Source organism: Triticum urartu, chromosome 6A, assembly GCF_056163025.1.
Source record: "Triticum urartu cultivar PI428250 chromosome 6A, HENAU_Tu73, whole genome shotgun sequence".
NCBI lineage: Eukaryota > Viridiplantae > Streptophyta > Magnoliopsida > Poales > Poaceae > Triticum > Triticum urartu.
This window is the reverse complement of record NC_141878.1, coordinates 391,125,220-391,132,970: the sequence shown is the minus strand read 5'-3', so window position 1 is coordinate 391,132,970 and position 7,751 is coordinate 391,125,220.

The window sequence follows — 7,751 nt, the reverse complement described above, 5'->3', positions numbered from 1 at the left end:
TATTCCAAGATGAATATTTTAGGAAAGCTCAATGGTTGGCATGGCATGGATTAGAAAGTGGACCCTTCAAAATGCTAAGGATAAAAGATTGGCTCAAGCTCAAAGCACAAGACTCTACTTTTTCTATTTTAGTGATCCAAGATCACATTGAGTCTATAGGAAAAGCCAATACTACTAAGAAGGGATGAGGTGTTGCTTCATGAGGTGCTTGCTAAAAATGCTTATTGATATGCTCCAAAACCCTTCACTACTTTCTCATATCCACATATGTCCCACACCAAATATCCAACTCGGCCCCACCGATTTTTTCTATCCGGCGCCACCAAGTTCAGTTGACATAGCCACTGCCAGAAACCCTAGTCTTTTTGGTCTCACCGATAGGGATCTCGGTCTAAACGAGATGGGGTTGTAATCTCTCTGTTTCCCTTTGTAACGTTTCAGTAAAACTGAGATGAGCGATCGGTCCCACCGAGATTGCAGTGGAAACTCTCTGTTTCCCTTTCGTAACACTTCGGTCCAACCGAGATGAGCAAATCGGTCCCACCGAGTTTGCCAGACCAACTCTCTGTTAGTCCATTACCAAAATCGGTCTCACCGAGTTTGTGTAATCGGTCTCATCGAGATTACGTTATGCCCTAACCCTAACGAAATAGGTCCCACCGAGTCCACATGTCGGTCCCACCGAGAATCCTAATGTTCACATTTTGAACTAAATCGATCTGACCGAGTTCTCTGAATCGGTCCCACTGAGTTTGGTGATTTGTGTGTAACGGTTAGATTTTGTGTGGAGGCTATAAATAACCCTCCACCCACTCTTCATTTGTGGAGAGAGCCATCAGAACATGCCTACACTTCCAATACATATTTTCTAAGAGAGAGCCACCTACACTTGTGTTGAGGTCAAGATATTCCATTCCAACCACATAAATCTTGATCTCTAGCCTTCCCCAAGTTGCTTTCCACTCAAATCCTCTTTCTATCAAATCCAATCCTATGAGAGAGAGTTGAGTGGTGGCGAGACTATCATTTGAAGCACAAGAGCAAGGAGTTCATCATCAACACACCGTTTGTTACTTCTTGGAGAGTGGTGTCTCCTAGATTGGCTAGGTGTCACTTGGGAGCCTCCGACAATATTGTGGAGTTGAACCAAGGAGTTTGTAAGGGCAAGGAGATCGCCTAATTCGTGAAGATTTACCCTAGTGAGGCAAGTCCTTCATGGGCGACAGCCATGGTGGGATAGACAAGGTTGCTTCTTCGTGGACCCTTCATGGGTGGAGCCCTCCGTGGACTCGCGCAACCGTTACCCTTCGTGGGTTGAAGTCTCCATCAACGTGGATGTACGATAGCACCACCTATCGGAACCACGCCAAAAATCTGCGTGTCAACATTGCGTTTGCTCCCTCAAACTCCTCCCTTTACCTTCATATGCAATTGTTTTACATTCCGCTACTATACTCTTAGAATTGCATGTGTAGGTTGATTACTTGTTTGTGCTAAGTTGCTAAAATCTGCCAAGAACTAAAATTGGGAAAAGGCTAGATTTTTATTTGGTCAAGTAGTCTAATCACCCCCCTCCAGACATACTTTTGATCCTACAAGTGGTATCAGAGCTTTGGTCTCCATTTGCTTTGATTTCCATAGCTTTTGGTGGTCATAGCATTGGTTTCACAACCTAGGAGAGTATGGCGTCTAGCGAGGGAAATTACCACCATAGAGGTCCTTACTTTGATGGTACAAATTTTGCTAGTTGGAAGCATAAGATGAAAATGCATATTCTTGGACATAACCCTGCCGTTTGGGATATTGTGTGTGTTGGCTTGCAAGGTGAATTCTTTGATGGGAGAGAACCAAACCGTGAAGCTACCGCGGAAGATTTGAAGATGCTACAATACAATGCTCAAGGTTGTGATATACTCTTCAACGGATTGTGCCCCGAAGAATTCAACAAAATCAGCCGTCTTGAGAATGCAAAGAAAATTTGGGATACTTTGATTGATATGCACGAAGGTATCGACTCCGTCAAGGAATCAAAATTGGATGTGCTTCAAAGTCAAATTGACAAGTTCAAAATGAAGGATGGTGAAGGTGTCACTGAAATGTATTCTAGGCTTGCTCTCATCACAAATCAGATTGCCGGCTTAGGAAGTGAAGAGATGACCAACAAATTCATCATCAAGAAGATCCTAAGAGCCTTGGATGGAAAATATGATACCGTGTGCACATTGATCCAAATGATGCCCAATTACAAAGATCTCAAGCCAACGGAAGTCATTGGAACAATTGTTGCTCATGAGATGTCACTCAAGGATGAGGAAGATCTTCACAACAAGTCAAGTGGTGCTTACAAAGCCTCATGTGATGCTCCCACATCATCAAGCGAGGAACAAACCTTCAATGAAGAATTGAGCCTAATGGTAAAGAACTTCAATAAGTTCTACAAGAGTAGAAGCAAAGAAAGAAGTTCCAAGTCAAGGTCCTACAATGACAAAAGATCTTCAAGTCGTGAGCGTAATTGCTACAATTGTGGAAGACCCGGACACTGCTCCAATGAGTGTACGGCTCCCTACAAAAGAAGAGAAGATTCTCCCAAAAGAAGAAGTATAAAGGAAGAATCACCACCAAGAGAAAGGAGGAGTAGATATGATTGTTATGAATGAAAACCCTCCCGGAGAAGCAAGGATTCGGAAAGGAAAGAAAAATCATCAAGGAGGTACACAAAAAGAATACATCAAGCTCATGTTGGTGAACGGGTATCCGGCTCCGACTCCCACAATCAGTCCGAAAGAAGTTATCACTCTGAATCCGAATATACTCAAGATGAAGGTGTTGCTGGTCTAGCACTTGTGTCAACCAACTCCTACGACATCTTTGACTCACCAAATAAAGGAATTGGAAAGTGCTTCATGGCCAGAGGTCCAAAGGTAACACATCCCGAGTATGTTGATTTCAATAGTGATGAAGATGATTTGCTAGGTGATGACGATTTACTTGTTGACAAATCTAGTGGTGAAAACTATGATGAAATGTCAATTAATCATGCTAATCAAGATAAAACAAATGATGATGATAAGAAGGAGATTGAGCGTCTAACTAAAGAACTAAACATTCTTAAGTTAGCTCATGAAACTACCTTGGAAAATCATCGAGAACTTTTAAAGACTCATGATAAGCTACGCTTTGAGAAGCTCAACCTTGAGCAAGAGCATCAGTTTTAAAGGCAATCAATGATGATCTTCACAAGAAAAGTTCTTCTTACATTGCCAAGCGTTTACTCTTGTCTACTTACATGCCACAAGTTAAATCTAGCAACAAGAGCAAGAAAGATTCTTCATCTAGTAGTAACAACAATCATGCTAAATCCAATATTGTTGCTTCTAGTAGTTCTCTTGATTCCACTAATGATTCTCTTAGCCAAGTTACACTTGAGCAAGAAAATAGCTTATTGAAGGGAATTATAGAGAATTGTGTTTACAAGAGCCTTGCCGGGAGTAAGCAATTTGAGGAAACTGTACGCAATCAAGGAAGACACCGGAAGAATCAAGGTGTTGGTTTTGAATGAAAGTTCAATGCCAATGGAGTTGAGTGGGAAGAAGATCAATACCCCAAGACGAAGTTTGTTCCTCAACAAGAGAAGTATGATCCTACTTCTTTTAAAGGGACACAAGCTCAAGATGATCTTCCACCACAAGACCACAAGCAAAAAGGCAAGGACAAGCTTCAAGAGGAGATTGATGCATTTGAAGAAGCACCCAAGGCTTTGGTCAAGTGGGTTCCCAAGACCACATCAAGTTCTACTTCTTCAAGTACAACTACAACTCCAAGGGTTCCCATCAAGATGGTGTGGATCCAGAAGAAGAAGAACTAGAGAGTTCTTGAGGGTGACTCCGCCAACATACTTCACTCTTATCATTTTGGCGAGGACAAGTGCAAACAACTTCCATATCTTGTACTAGTTCAAGGAGTCACAAACCCTCTTGTTGGTAAGACAAGGGACAAGGTAACCTAATGTTTTCATGGGCATCATCTTGTGTATGCATCACTCTATGTCTATGGATATCCTTGTTTGTTCCTTGTGGGACTAACCCATGTAGGTATTGAAAGTGCAACTCACTCCAACGGATTGCTCCAAATGATCTACATCAACATTGAGCATCTACATCTTCAACACCTACATGAAGTCATCATCGATAAAACCCAAGGTTAGTTCATCCCTCTTAGGGGGGATATCACATCTAGGGGGAGCTTTGCTCTAACCAATTGAGCTAAAGCAACTCTAATGGTGTGAACACAACAATGCTTTATGTAAAAGTGGTAACCCCACCTGTGCTTAAAGGATGAGTATGACCTATGATCAAATGTTCTCATTTGATTCCTAAGTCAATATACTCATATATAGATGACCTAGTCATCGCCAAATTGCTTGATAGATGCTAGAGTGTTTGTGCATGCTTTGTCACATATTTCATTTGCCATTTTATTGTGTGAGCATGTTGGTTGCATATTTTACTCATTTGAGGACATCCATTTGTTTTTTTGATTGTTTGGCTCTTTCTCTTTTTCTAAATGGATGGACAAGAATGCTTAAGAACTCCCTCTAGCTATCTATGTTTTCTCGTCTCAAACTTTATTCATGCTACATCACAAAGTTTGAATAAGTCAGATTTGAACCACTCTATGTGAGGAGCACTCGGAGTTCCCGATTCGTCATAGACTTAAACTTCCAAAACCTCTTTGTGTATCTCGGTCTGACTGATTCATCTTTTCGGTCCTACCGAGTCACTAAGTTGATCTAGGGTTGTCAATCTCAGCGCAACCGACTAGAACCTTTCGGTCACACCGAGTTGCAGTAACTTCCTGCAGTTTTGCATTTCGGTGCCACCGAGTCGTTCCACTTGGTCACACCGATAGGGCCAGGTTATATATACCGACGGGCCAAAATTTGGAAAATTTTCTGAACCCCCTCACCCGCGCATAAGCTACTCTACCTCCCCGGGTCTCCAGATCGTCCTCTCGTCGCCAGCGACCTCCCGCCACTGGTCTCCGCCGCCGTCAACAGAAATCTTCACCGCCGTTCCCGCCGTAGCAAGTTCATCGCCGAACTAGGGTACAAACTTGATCAATCTGGTAATCCTTAACTCCGATTCTTAGCACATTGTTTTTCCATGATTCTTGCCCCCAATGAAATCATCCTGTCCAGCGAAAACATCCCATAGATTAGTTTTGATTTCAAAATTTAGGGTTAGGTCTCCGCCGAATTCATCTCGGACCGACCGAGTTGTAGAAATCGGTCTCACCGATTTTGGCTTAGGCCAGAGCACACGCGTTTTCGGTCTGACCGAAAATTGCAAATTGGTGTGACCGAGTTCAATTCTCTGTGAAACCCTAGCAGTCTCGGTGCCATCGAACTGTGACTCGGTCTGACCGAGTTCGCTAGTTTAGGTTCCAAAAACTGCTTCAGTATCACCGAGTTTACAAATCGGTAGATCCGAAATGCTTTCTGTGAAGAACTAAAACTAAGTTTTTGAGTCAATTATTTTGCAAAACTCCTGTACTTTCTGATGCTCATCTACTCTACCTCCTCTATAATCTATTCACAGGGTCTACTGACAGTTTTCCTGCATGATGTCTGACCAAAGTGATAGCCAGAACAAGTCTAAGGAGCAAGTTCAACTGAGTGATGGCACTAGTCTCTCTAGCACATCTGATGATGGCCAGGAGCACACCAAGTAACTTGCCAAAGGCAGCCACCAGAACAAGAAAGAAGAAGACCTCATATTCAGAGGATGAGGATTATGTGGTTGTTGAGGAAGAAGTCGGCTCCAAGAAAAAGGTGCTGAAAAAGGAGTATGGCTCAGCTGCTACAGTCAAGACAGGGATGCATAAGAAGGCACCAGCAAAGAGAGTCCCCATGTCTAAGGCCAGAGCATCCACTGCTGAAACCTCCAAGCCATCTGAAGAGGCAGTTGGAGAAGGCAAGAAAAGGAAGGAAAGGGTCAAGAAGACCATTGCCAGAGTGCTTGGCAGATCATCAATTATGAGAGATGATGTTGAAAAGGAAGAGGATGCTGCACCAGCAACTAAAGCTCAAAAGCTCATGGGAGATGCAATCAGATCAGGGGCTGCTCCATCTATGCCCAAAGTTGCTCCCAAGGCATCTGCTCCAGCTCAGAAGCCCAAGAGAAGCACTAGAAACATTTCTGCCGAGGAAAAGAACAAGGCCCCAGTGCCTGAAGCTGCTGAAGAAGATGAAACTCAAGTGCTAAGGAAGCTGAAACCCAAGATCCCTGACCAGAATGATGCACATCCAGTTGCAGAAAACATGAAAATCAGGAAGGATGCAGGATTGAGGATATGGAGAGAGTCTGATCCATATGCTATCAGGAGAAGAACTGCTGTGGACTACATGTTTCACACTAAGGAATAGCAGGACTTCTATGAGACAGTGTTGCTTGACAAGAAGCCCATTGTGTGTGACATGAAATGGGTAGACTGGGAGTACATCCAGAAGAATGAAGATCACTATCCTGGAGTGTATGGCAGTTTTAAGGCATGTGGAGTTGATGAATTCGTTGCACAATAGCTCACCAAGTGGAATGATGAGCTGATCATGCAGTTCTACTCCACTGCCCATTTCTATCCAGATGGGAAGATTGTTTGGATGTCTGAGGGTACCAGGTACCGGTCGACTTTTGATGAATGGGCTCAGTTGATCAATGCCCCAAAAGAAAGTTAGGATGACTTGGATGTATATGCTGAGAAGAAGAAAGACCACAACACTATGGCCAACATGTACAAGGAGATCCCAGATGCTGCTTTGGATACACATAAATTTGGATCTGTCCATTACCAGTTGTCTGGTCTGACTACCATAAACTGGATTCTGAGGCACACACTGCTACCCAAGTCAGGTGATCACAAGATGATCAGAGGACATGCTATAAACTTGCTTCACATATTTGATGTCCCACAGAAGTTCAAGGTTATGAGCCTGATTGTTGAGACAATCAAGAGGACTGTTGTTGACCAGAAGAGAAGTTGTGGGTATGCCCCACAAATTCAGGAGCTCATTAACTCCAAGATGGGTACAAGAACATATCTTTTGTACAAGGAGCACCTGCCCATCTATCCTGAATTTGAAGACAACAATGTGGTGATGGATGAAAATGAACCATCTTCAGCTCAAGCACATGAGAAGAGAGAGAAGGCAAAGGCAGAGAAACTTACAAAGATGCCAACTGTTGAAGAGGCATCTCAAGTGTTCTTGAAATCCAAACAAGATCAACTTGGATATCTGATCCAATCCACCCTGAGGATTGAGAAGGGCTTGGCCACCCTGACTATGAACCAGGAGAGTTTGGAGAGGATCGTTGAGCAGAAGTTCTATGATCTGGATGTCAACGTAACTAAGATCCAAACTGCAGTTGAGCAGCTACAGGAGGAAGCAGAGGAGAGGAAGGGCAAGTCTACCACAGATGCTTTTGCCAGAGTGCCCAGAGGACAGAGATCTGTTGTAGTGCCAGTGACAGACACTAGAGCTACAGCATCAGCACCAGCAGCCATAGCTCCAGTGCCACCTCCATCCCGAGAGTCATTTAGCACTATGCATTTTTGAACTTTTTGGTAACTTGTTGCCAAAGGGGGAGAAAAATGTATAGATCATAGGCTTCGAGAGAGAGAGAGAGAGTGTGTGTTGGTTTTTATCTCTTTTGCTATTTTGTTTGAAACTTTATTGTGTGCTTGTGTGAGCTACT